General features: G+C 39.0%; 1 protein-coding gene and 1 pseudogene across 2 annotated transcripts in view; both read right to left on the reverse strand.

Annotated features, from left to right (window-relative positions):
- Positions 1 to 1,392: 1,392 nt before the first annotated feature.
- LOC146483845 (uncharacterized) overlaps positions 1,393 to 12,653 on the reverse strand; it is a 78,149-nt gene continuing 66,888 nt past the window's right edge. The window contains exon 8 of the mRNA XM_085105611.1: positions 1,393 to 2,028. The gene's annotated coding sequence lies outside the window, so the exon portion shown is untranslated. The remainder of the gene's footprint in view (positions 2,029 to 12,653) is intronic.
- On the reverse strand, positions 2,566 to 10,413 carry LOC146483846 (uncharacterized; annotated as a pseudogene). Its single transcript, XR_014863844.1, has 4 exons — positions 10,144 to 10,413; positions 7,045 to 7,692; positions 6,132 to 6,674; positions 2,566 to 3,834 (listed from the first exon to the last, which is right to left on the reverse strand). The product of XR_014863844.1 is annotated as an uncharacterized LOC146483846 (transcript).

The following is a 12,653-nucleotide window of genomic DNA, read 5'->3' on the forward strand; positions in this document are numbered from 1 at the left end:
GGACGAGAATATGCAAAAATTATTCCCAGACTTCTTCGGAAGTCAGTTTACTGATTATTATGCGCATGCGACACAATTTCCTCGTTTAGCCACCGGGGCAGCAAAACATTTTGTTTTCTTCCCGCTAATTTAGCCACCCCGAAAACATAACAAGAAACAATCGTCCCGCTAAAATGTTTCCTAGTTTAGTCAGGCCTTTATACTACTGACGCTAGCGTCAGAAACGTCAGATCAAAATGAGGAGCATTAAAAATGTTTATTGAAAAAAGTTTTACTTTGAATTTCAAATATAAGCAAATTCTCAATCAGCAAAATCACGTGCTTTGAACATTAAGATGCACTGACTGACGTTTTATTAATATGCATAATGCTACAAGAGTTCTTGAAATCACAGTCTTCTGTCCATAACTGCCTGATAATTTTTTGTGGTAAAAGCGCATTGAAACTACACCTGCTTTTTATTCCATTCTAATTATTTCGCAGGTACAACTTTCCTGAAAATTAAATTCTGAAAACATTTAGAGTCTAAATTAGTTGTACTGACTTGATATAACTCAAGTTCCTACAAACTTTAAAAACAGTTTGCTTTATGCAGTTTGACCGATTTTCAAATCAATAACGCTTTTAAAAATTTCAGTTAATCAACATCCTGTTCATAAATTTTCTGAGGCTCGCTCATAATATCTTCGGCGCGTTTGACAAATACACGCGTTTAAAACGCGGTCACCAGTTGTTAGTTGAGGCCTCCTAATAAATCATTGTTATCACCCAGCCCTAAGTATTATTCTGATTCGCAGAAAAACTCATTACTGAGGCTTTTGCCTCTCCAACCTGATCAATATATCACTATAAAACTATTTAAACTTTTTATCTTTTTCTCCTAACTACTTCCAACCATCCAAAGTTTGAGCAAGTAAAATTCAATTTAGAGAACAAACGCAGCTTCAACCTTTTGTTTTTATTAACCCTTTCAGCTCCAGTATTAACATGTAAATTCTCCTCACTGTTCTCATATACTTGTTATAGCGCAGGTTGGGAGAATTTGTTTAAACGCCAAGAAATTTATATTCACTGATCATTTGTTTTTATTCTCATGACTTGTAGTGGTATTGTAAGGAGAAATTACATGCTTGTCACTATTGAGGTTTAAAGGGTTAAAAAAGTTAAAAATAAATATAGATTTTTTAAAAAAAATAAATCTTATTCAACCTACAGATTAAGTCTGCGTGTGTTGTCAGAAGACGTTTCTCACCTAAACTAAAAATTTTAACGATTAGGATAATGATGGACACACAGATTGTAGTTGACAGTTACAGTAGTCGTTCAATATGCCCCCTTCCCTGTGCCCTAACCCAACCCCCCCCCCCCCCCCCGAAATGCCCTCACCCCCAAGTCAAAGTCTACGACCATGCTCGAAGAAATAGCATGTGCACCTTTCAGAGGAGTGAAAGAATCCAAACAAGACGGCCATGGAAACAGGGAAATACAGGAAACACTTGAGATCTTGAGATTAATGAATACCATAGAATAAAAATGTCCAAATGACTAAACCAACACTATATCAGTTAAACATTTGTGTGGATAAAGATAAAAGAGTATACTCCTCATGATGAATATCCTGGCCACAGCTACCGCCGGCTATTATCTAATTTCGTCATTACACTATTGCTGAATTCACATAAGGAACTGAAAACCTTGTTTAGCGGGAGACTCGTCTCATCTGATTCTCGATTTCAAATTTACACGGTATTCTGTCATGTGGAATTCCTCCTGTGACAAGTTTCTCTTCTGCTAATATGAATTCGGCTTATTCATTAACCCTATCCCCCACCCTCTCTCCCTCATCCCCCGATGAAAGGTGTTCACAGTGGTCACCCATTAAAACCGTGCGATTTTAATTTCAAGACGTTTTATGAATTTTTGAGTTATTAGGTCGATTTGAAGCCTTCGTTTTGTCTCAAACTTTTGTCTGAAACTATACAATTGTAAACACTGTGCCATCAAACGAGCTGAAATTAACTGCCAACACTGCCGTTCTCACAAGCCTCGTTACTTATTTATTCAGAAGACGGCGCGAAAAAGCCACTCCTTGCCTTCTGTAAAAGAAATAAGTGCTGGGCCTTGAACAACAAGTTGTTGCTTAGAAGAGGGAGAAGAAGAAAAAGAAGAAGAAGAAGAAGAAGAAGAAGAAGAAGAAGAAGAAGAAGAAGAAGAAGAAGAAGAAGAAGAAGAAGAAGAAGAGGAAGAAGAAGAAGAAGGAGGAGGAGGAGGAGGGGGAGGAGGAGAAGAAGAAGAAGAAGAAGAAGAAGAAGAAGAAGAAGAAGAAGAAGAAGAAGAAGAAGAAGAAGAAGAAGAAGAAGAAGAAGAAGAAGAAGAAGAAGAAGAAGAACCTTTATTGATTTATACCGCTCAGGATAGCCCCTTCAGATGCAAAAAGCTTTCTGTTATCAATGGGAGCCCTAAGCACAACAATGTACTAAAACTATAGTATACATATGCATTACATTTAATCAATGGGTCCAAACAAAAAGAAATATGAAACAACGCGATACTGTTCCTATTGAAATAACCTCGAAAGAGGCAAAGTGGCATTTTAGCTTTTTCTAGACAGGTTTTGTACACAAATGTTATCTGTTTGGCTTAGTAAATAAATCTTATTAAAAAAAGCTTCTTCTCTAAAAAACACCTCTCTCGAATCTTGACGCTTGCAAAGATCGAAAGATTTAGTAAGCGTCAAGATCCCTGTTCGATCGAGGAAACACGATATATTAGTGGTTTGATTAAAAAGGAAAAATAACATGTATTAACGAGAGAATAATAAACAACTTCTAGTTGTAGTTGCCTATGTAATAAGGATCGGGTTGTGGTATACTCTCTAAAGTCCTGTTGAGTGTGATTGTTTCAAAATAACCTAAGACAGATGATCTATTGAATGAGGTGTGAGGGATACACTATGTTGTGTTAATACTCTTTTTAGTCCTGTTGAGTGTGATTGGTTCAAAATAACTTAGGACGGATTATCTATTGAATGAGGTGTGAGGGATACACTATGTTGTGTTCATACTCTTTTAAGTCCTGTTGAGTGTGATTGGTTCAAAATAACCATAGACGGATTGTCTATTGAATAAGGTTTGAGGGATACACTATGCTGTGTTGATACTCTCTTGTTTCAACCTAATGACGAACATTTAATCCGTAACTTATATTCTTTTCATGATGAAGGCCTCAGTTTCATTTCAGTGAATTTGAGTGAAAGAGGAGATCTGAAGTGAACCCACCGAACTCCTCGGTCATCATTCTTGTTTCCCATATATTTTCCGTTGAGTTTGGATTGGTGGCAATCTTTGTACCACCAGGCGCCAGTCCAATAAACAGCACAGTTTTTACTCCACCTATCATTATCTCTGTCTTTTGTGGTAAACGCCAGGTTATTATGCCAAGTTAACGAATCTCCTGCTGTCCCTGAATATGAACTCACTTCAAGTCGATACTGTGGCTGCTCATCACCAATGCTGAACCTGCCATATTTGGCATACACTCTAACCCCGTTCCAGTCCTCGAGCTCCACTCGCAGGGAACTGGGTCTAGAGGTCGTCAGCCTGTGGATCTTGTCATTTCCTAACCAGAACTCAGCCGTCAGCTGACCAAATCCTGATTTGTAATCGTTCCAGCCCCGATAGAAGTCCACCGAGCCATCTTGTCTTCTTTGAAACACTGTCCATCCTCCACCATCAGTGCGCATGTCACAGTACACGGTGAAGGATCCTTTTCCGTCTGGGTTCACAGAGTACACTCCATTCTGTGTATGGCCTGATTTTAATAGATCAGAGCAATCTGATGAAACAAAATTAAGACGCTTGCTTTTAAAAATGCCGACATCTTCAAAGTATGAAACGTTCGCAAATATTATCTTGGCATGGTTTTAGTAATGGATAACAATAGCCATTGAACTGTCTCTGTGCGCCAGATAACATTTCACCCTTTGACTTGTTTAATTAATATTTTTCTTCTAGCGGGAACCAACGCAAGTGATGGCAAAGCTTTGCAGAAGGAGAATGACGTACGAGGCCCTAAAACGCGATGCAGGAGTGCCTACTACAGATGACCTGAAGACCTACTTTGAGATCAGGAGCATTCGGAGAGCCAGGACAGATGTGACCCGTGCTACTGGGGAACCTGTATCAGCCACAACCTGACACTTGCGCTTCACAAGCTGGGTGGCTGGTTTTACATGAATACACAAACAGAAAATCGATAATAAGTTTAAAAACGGGTTCAATAATCCCCGTTAAAGATTTCTAACAATGTGTATTGGACTCAATTGGAGCATGCGCGAATAATAACTGGGACCTGAGTTTTCCAGCCATTAAACTGTCTTTGTGCCGCAGACAACATCACAAGATATTTGTTTTTATTAACAGTACATGCACACTGCGGCAAAACCCTGCAAAGGAAGGATAACGTACGTCGAGGACCTGTGAGCAACGCAGAATTTTTATGTAATATGTCAAACACGAGAAAGCGTGTTTCATCAGATATCCAAACACTGACAAGTCGGTTGAAAAAACGAGCATCAGCCTAGTTTTTTTAAACGACTTTGAGGTGTTGGATATCTGATGAAACACACTTTCGAGTGTTTGATTTGGCATCTCAAATTATCTATAATTTTAGGAGAAATTCAAGGCTGAGGTTGGCAAAATTTTATGGTTACCAGGAACACTGACCCAAACCACGATCGCAGAAGTGATTTTCTTTGTTTTCTCTTGATGAATTATTAACGAGTTTGAGAACGATCATGTGAAGACCTGGTACTTTTTCGATTCAGCGGCCAGAACTTTCTGTTTAACCAGTTCGAATGTGAATGTCACGCGCACGCGCAAGGAAATGTTCCGTAACAAACGGACGACCTTTGAAGGTACTCCACTCTTTATGTTGCAACCGGTTGGAATTTAAAAAAAATTCCCATTTCAATGTTCTTGTCATCTAGCGCCATCTTTCCTCCATCACGTGCGTTTTTTTTTTTTTTTTACCAACGAGATTGCAAGTTTCGAACGATTGGGAAAAAGTCTCGGAAAAATGTGCGAAATTTCTAACCCAACATTTTGGCTACTGAATGGAAAGCACCCCTACTTTTATATTACATGTACAGGAGCAACTGGAGAGCGAGGATAAATGTGACCCGTGCTACTAGGGGACCTTCATTGGAAACAACCTGACACTTGTACTCTACAAGCTGGGCCGTTCGTTTTACATGAATACACAAACAGAAACTAAAAGAAAAAAGAGTTCAATAATTCCCGTTAAAGACTTCTAACAATGTTTGAGTGGACTCAATTTAAACATGCGCGTGTAATTACCATGACCCGGAGTTTTGGTTATAAGTGTAAACGTTAAATTGGCCCCTGGTCGAAATTTCCTCTAACGTTTTAACTGTGCCACCGAATCAAAATCGCTGAAAAAAAATCACCACGAAATCATACCGAAAATTGCCGGTACCTTATATAAGTGATTTAAGACAGCAATTATATTTAAACAGAGCACATGCGCAAGCACTCGCACAAGTTTGTTTGTTTGTTTGTTTGTTTCCCTGTAGGTGTTAGCTTTTTTGTATTTGTTTCTGTTGTTCTTGTTGTTGTCGTTTTCTTTTCCTGTCTTTTTTTTTTTCGTGATGTCGACAGTACCATCAATCAGATAACTATTCCTTAAACGCAGATAACTATTCCTTAAAAATAATATATTACGTGTAGACAAATTCCGTGATTTCTTGAATATCCCATCATACATTTTCCAATTAACGTGTTCATATTTTTAAGACATTGGGTAAATATCGCGCTTTACATCAACGCCATGACCTCTCTTAATGATCACTTAGCGCTCTTTGTGCAAATGTTGCATCCGGCTCCGTTTCAGGCATGGCCCGAATTAATTGTCTTGACTATTTTTACGATCTGTTGAACATTAAGGGGAAACTCCCAACCCATCGACCCTAAATCAATGTCTCTCATATTTTTGGTGAGTTCTCTACCGGTTCGAAGAGTGAGTACTTTCGCGAAATAAATGGTAACTTCTGTGAAGTTTAGCCTCTAGACTGTACCTGTTTTGTCTGTGGAGTTTTTGCATCGTTCACATACCTCTATATGTCACCAGAACATAGCTTGTAGCGAGGACCTTGGAAACTTCAGCGCTTGTTGCTACGCACGTGTAGTTGCCAGTGTCTTCTCTTTTTAAGCTCTTGATAATCAATGAGTCTTTTGAATCGAGGCTCCACCCATCTGGAAGCCGTGCACCTTCTCTTTTCCAGCTGATGACTGGTTTTGGATTGCCAACAGCGCTGCAATTCAAATTTAAAGTCTCGCCTACAATCGCTTCTAAAATCACTGGAGGTCTCACGATAAACATTGGAAGGGGAAAGACAATCAAAATAGTTCGCTGCACAACACTTCCTAAAATATTAAATGCTGTGCACATGTAGTTATCAGAATCAGATTTACGGACATCAAATATTGTTAATGCACTGTTATTACTCTGCACCCTTCTCTGTGGCAGCTGACCAAATGACTTGCTCCACGTCACAACTGGTGTAGGGTGACCAGTCACGTGACAAGTTGGAAGAGTGACGTTACTTCCTTCAACGACGTAAAGTGGTCCCGGGTTAAGAGAAGCATATGGGCGAACTGCAATTCAAAACAAGAAATATGATTATGGAATGACCTCGAGGATTCGATTATCATACTTGGGAAAAAGTGAGTCAGCAGACAACATCTTCAAACGCACGGCAAATTAAAACAAATGTTGAATCCCAGACTAGGTTAATTCAAATGCCATGACCTTACAGTCGCCAGAAAAGAACTATAATTACCTTAAGTTCATATTCTTTGTATCATGAGGCTTTTGACATTTCCACCCTTTCCAAAAAGGAACTGTGTCTTTTTCTTTTTTTCATCTCTGAAGTAAAAATATTTCTGCTAGCTATAAAGTAAGCGGGTAATGAAAATGATTGAACTTTGTTAATGACGTTTATTTATTCGTATCTCATCAACTCACCATTTACAACCAACCGTCCTACTGCTTGCGCTTGTCCCAAGATGTTTGCAGCTGAACACTTGTAAACACCCGTATCGCTTCCTTTCACGTTCCGTAAATTCAGTTTCCCTCCTACTTGTACTGACTGACCTATTTCTGAGCGACTGTATAGTTTACTCTACACTACTGTAGGCTCAGGATTACCACTAACTGAACACAAAAACGAGGCTGACCCGCTTTCGTTAACTGTCAACTTTGTAGGAGAAACAGCAACAGTAGGAGCTGAAATCGATTCACCAGGTTCTCCTTTAGCTCCTGGCAAACCTGCGGATCCCATGTCTCCTTTAGGTCCTACTTCTCCTCGAGGCCCCACAGGTCCCATGATGCCTTGCTTACCACTCTTTCCCGGCGCTCCCATAATGCCTTGATCTCCCTTGTTTCCGGTTTTTCCTTTCTGGCCTCTTCGTCCACGGAACCCTTTTTGTCCCCTCGATCCAGGTGGACCGGGAGGGCCTGGGGGACCAGACGAGCACTTGGCACCCTTTGAATGGCAGAGATGCGGTTTCAATTCCGAAAAAAAATTCCTCATTTTTTGCATCATTTTCGCTGTGCTTTCAGCCTCTGTAGTGTTTACATCCGCATTACGCCTTTTTCTATGCAGTTTGTAGTCTATGAAGGAAAATAAACACGGAGTCATTTAAGACCCAATTATTGAGCCACAGACGTACATGAAGGAATAAATGGAAACCAATCTCTGTGTTAGCACTTAGTTGAGAAATTAGAACTAGTACAATTCTTTAAAAAAAGCAAATGGACCATATCTTACATCTTATTTAGTCCCAAGGGGGATAAGGACATAAAGTGTCGCATTTACTACTTTTTGACGGTGTTGTTATTAAAGAGAAATGTCTGCATGACATAAACACGATATTCGAGAAACTAGTTTTCCATTAAAATATCGAGAAACAAACACGTCAAAAGAGAGAGCAGCTTATTCGTTTTCTTTATATTGGTAACACTGAGATATTTAATTCCTTATACTGACGCAAAAGTTAAACCTTTTTACTGAATAAAGGTTTGATTCTAAGAGAAAAGATATTAAACTAAAGAGAAATGTTTTCCAACCATATATCCGCATGTTATTGATTACCAAAAAAATAATACTAAAAATAAGGAAGCAGAGGGAAAAAGCAGGGGCGTTGGCAAGGATATGTTCGCGTGTCATTTAACAATTATTGGATGGGGTTGAGCAAAATATCGTGGTTTGTCAGTGGTAAACAGATCAATTATTTGCCGAAGCCGAAGGCTAAGGCAAATAATTGTTCTGCGAGACACTGGAAAATTACGCTATTTGGCGATAACTGAGTTCAACAATTGTTTTATCATTCGATCACCGAGTTTGTTTTTCATAATTATTTAATTCTCTCTGATAGCTCAGGGAAGCGTTGTGCCATTTTTACACAAGAGCGTGTATTCAATTACGCATGAGCAGGATATTATTTGTAGCAAAACAAAGTTCAACAGTATTGCGCATGAGCAGACCATTATTTGTAGGCAGTTATTTGTAGGTCACCTGGTCTGCTCTCGGCCAATGAAAAGGAAGAAAAACATACGTTGAATGATAATTTTGGATATCCATTATAACGGAAGCCGAATTTGAATTATTGAGTCAAACATCTTATTCTGAACGTGTCTACTTTTGAACAACGCTTTCTGTCTTTCGGATTATATATATTTCAACGGATGTGCAACAAGATCTAACAAGACGCCTATGGGCGTTTACGCGGGATGAGTTAGTGAATGTTTAGCAAATGTTAACTGACTATTCTTTCTGTGCGAAGGCTTCACTCTTGGAGTAAAGAAACCAAGGTGCAACGGAATCTTTTCTAACCTTTTTTGAGTTTTTTTCTTTTTTTCAAGTCGTCTAAATATGTTGTGAATTACTAAGAGAAAGTTCTAGAACGTGACCCGATAACCTTCCATTTTCGTAATTGTCACATTAGACTAGCCTGCGTGGCAGGCGCTAGAAAGGGGAAGGGAGAAGGGAAATTGGGCGCGCGTGACGCGAGGGGAAAAGGAAAAGGAAGCGTCGCGTGCGCCCGATTTCCCTTCTCCCTTCCCCTTTCTAGCGCCTGCCACGCAGGCTACATTAGACAGGAACTCTGCACGCAGCTGCATAGAACACTTGCACACCGCGCACTATATTCTGTATATTCCTTTACTATTTGAAACAAGTTTTCTGATCTTTACTACCCTAATTTACTTTCGGTAATCGCAGTTTTACATAATAAGCCTTTCAGTAACCTACAATCGAGGAAAACGTTACATTTGGCAACACGCTTCAGAGTCTGATACATGAAATAACCGACAGACAAAATGAAAGCTGCATGGTCCCAGTCTTTTCTGTGATGCTGTTAGTTATGCTATATAAAAACTGATTCTGACTTTTGTGACAATCGAGATGAAACCCTGAAGTATGGCCAGTCAGATAAAAGCATTTGTTCTCACGAGAAGTCAGATTCGTGTGGCGCTGTTTATTTTGCCGCTCATCCGTTGGTCCCGATGTCTGAATGTGTTCCGCATCAGTAGAATTCTAAGGTGTGATAACTAAAATTACAATGCCTTTGATCTCAGTTATGAGTAGTTCTTTCTCGTGGTGATTTTTTAGGTGATGAACATTGTGGTTGTGACTTTAATTCTGTAAATGAAATCCTAAAGTTCTAAGTTTTTTTTCCTTCTCAAAGAAAACCTTTTGATCTTTTAAATAGTACTTTCCTATGATGCTGTTTATTTATTAATATGCTGTGCTGTACAAGTTGGTTCTGAGTTTTGAGTCTGTGGATGAAATCGCCAACCATGACTGTATCCATTCCTTTCTTGGCAGCTGGCTTTGTTTATTATGCTATACAAGGTATGGTATTGTACTGAATGTAGTTCGCAGGCCATTCAAGTCTACCGGAGTAATTCCGGTGTTGTGCTTGCCGGGTTACCATGAAAGGTGCGAAATCACAGATTTAGCGTTAAAATTTGCTGGTTAAATCCAAAATGGAACTAAGCTTTTCAGCATTACTCAAGACGAAACGATAATTCAGTAACTTTTAGAACTTAGCACAAACTTACCAGGGAAATTCCTTGTTGCTTTTACGTGCTTTGGCTCGCCCGCGCTTGTCGGCGGCTTATTCTCTGCGACAGCGTTTTCAAGAGCATTTAATCTCTCCTTGTGTTTGTTCAACTCCAATTCTACTCTCAAAAATCCGGCGCAGTACAACACGATTGACAAAACCGAAATAAAAGTTGTAAAGGAAGGCAAACTCTTCTTCTGAGCGGTCATTTTGGGCGATTTTACCAATATGTAGCTCTGAGAGCAAAACTATGATCACGAATGTCTATAGCTTGCCAAGTTTTCAGCTATTTGTGTTACTTATCTTGTTATCATAGGAGGCAAAGTTCAAACATGTTTTGGCACAGCTTTGGTATCGTGTGGTGTTGAAATTAATAAATTTATCCCCGACTATAAATGTGTTGAAAGGCATACGGAGGGCCAAATGGTCTGAATTTAACAATTCTTTTGGCAACTACAGGAACGGGAAAGTTAGGCAAACACTAAAAACAGTTCAGTTAACATGTTCACGGATGGCGGAGCGTATTTCGGGATAGGGAGGGGGAGGTAGGTTGTGGGGGGAAGTAAACATTTTCAGTGAACCATCAGTAATTGTGAAACTTTGTTGTTTACCCATTTGTTGTTGTTGTTGTTGTTGTTGTTGTTGTTATTGCTGTTGTGATAGTTGCTGCTGCCGTGAAGTGCTAACCCAGAATACATTTTAAGAATCAAGAGGGTCTAAAAATAGGGATTGTAAAGGGAGAGTAGAAGATCTTTAAAACCCTCTCCACAATCCCCTTTGTTCATCGGTTTAACCTAATTTGAACGATCATGGTATCGCCACGAAGATTAAAGCTACATTACATTTTACAGTTATTAATAGCAAGGGAGAGGGTGGGGGCTCCTAGTTTCCCGTAACTGTTACCCGATTTCCACTCGAGCAGACACTTACACGCAGTCACCAAACAAATCGCGGCAATAAAAGTACCCAGTCATTGGTTGTTTTTCTTGTGTAAAACGTTTTAATGCCTTCTATTGTAACGGATTCTTTTTACGTGTTGACTCATTTCTCAGATTCTACTTTCGTTTGCTTGTTTCTATTTTCAAGCTTCAGGTTACAAAGAAGCCAAAAAAAGTGCAATTTTTCTGCAAGCTTGATTTTTCCAAAAAAAACATCATGCATGGATTAAACGTATTATATGATTTCTTTTTCTCATATTATAGCTTTTATTTGATTTTTTTTCCAGGAACACCAGCGAATATTTACATAATGTAGTTTTTCTTTGACCTTTTCATCCTAGAAATGCAAGCGATTTTTTTTTTATTTTTTTTTTTTTTTATAAAATATAGCTTTTGTATGATTTTTGTATCTGGGGTATATACCAGCGAATGTTTCATTATGATTTAGTAGGATAGAAGTTGGGGCGTGCGAGATTCAATTTTGATCTAGTATCCTCAACCCTAAGTTAAAAGGCCTGGCTAAACCAGGAAACAATGTTGTGGAGGCAAATTTTGCTGCCCGCACACAAGAAAACGATTTTCCTTAGGTCAAAAACATTTATGCTTCCCGGACAAAAATTTTGCCTCCGAAACATGTTTCCCAGTATAGCCACCATGAAAGCAATGCTGACAATTATTCCTAACAATGGTGTGCGTACAGCAATGGCTGACGGCAAAGTCGAAGTAGAAGAGCCACAAACAGGTCATAGAAAAGGGAACTAAGGGAAAGAAGGAAAGTAATTGGAAGGACGAGGAGATTTATTGCACTCATTGCCTTGTATGAGGACAGAGCCTGTTTGTGGGATGTAACTCATGAAGACAACATGAATAGAGACAAAATGGAAGTGCCTTACTGTCAAATCGATGAACAGATGAGGACGAGAATATTTCCCCAGATCTCTTCGGAGGTCAGTTTATCATTATGCGCATGCGTAACCCTTTGTTTTCCAACACAATGTTTCCTCGTTTTGCCACCGGGGTAGCAAAACATTTTGTTTGCTTCCCGCTAATTTAGCCACCCCGGAAACAAAACAAGAAACGATCGTTCCGCAAAAATGTTTCCTAGTTTAGTCAGGCCTTTATACTACTGACGCTAGCGTCAGAAACGTCAATTCAAAATAAGGAGCATTAAAAATGTTTATTGAAAAACGTTTTACTCTGAATCTCAAATATAAGCAAATTCTCAATCAGCAAAATCACGTGCTTTGAACATTAAGATGCATTGACTGACGTTTTATTAATATGCATAATGCTACAAGAGTTCTTGAAATCACAGTCTTCTGTCCTTAACCGCCTGACAATTTTTGTGGTAAAAGCGCATTGAAACTACACCTGTTTTTTATTCCATTCTAATTATTTCGCAGGTACAACTTTCCTGAAAATTTAATTCTGAAAACATTTAGAGTCTAAATTAGCGGTACTGACTTGCTATAACTCAAGTTCCTACAAACTTTAAAAACAGTTTGCTTTATGCAGTTTGACCAATCTTCAAATCAATAACGCTTTTAAAAATTTCAGTTAATCAACATCC

The sequence above is a fragment of the Pavona decussata genome, unplaced genomic scaffold (assembly GCF_977016875.1).
Source record: "Pavona decussata unplaced genomic scaffold, jaPavDecu1.1 SCAFFOLD_38, whole genome shotgun sequence".
In the NCBI taxonomy this organism is placed as follows: domain Eukaryota; kingdom Metazoa; phylum Cnidaria; class Anthozoa; order Scleractinia; family Agariciidae; genus Pavona; species Pavona decussata.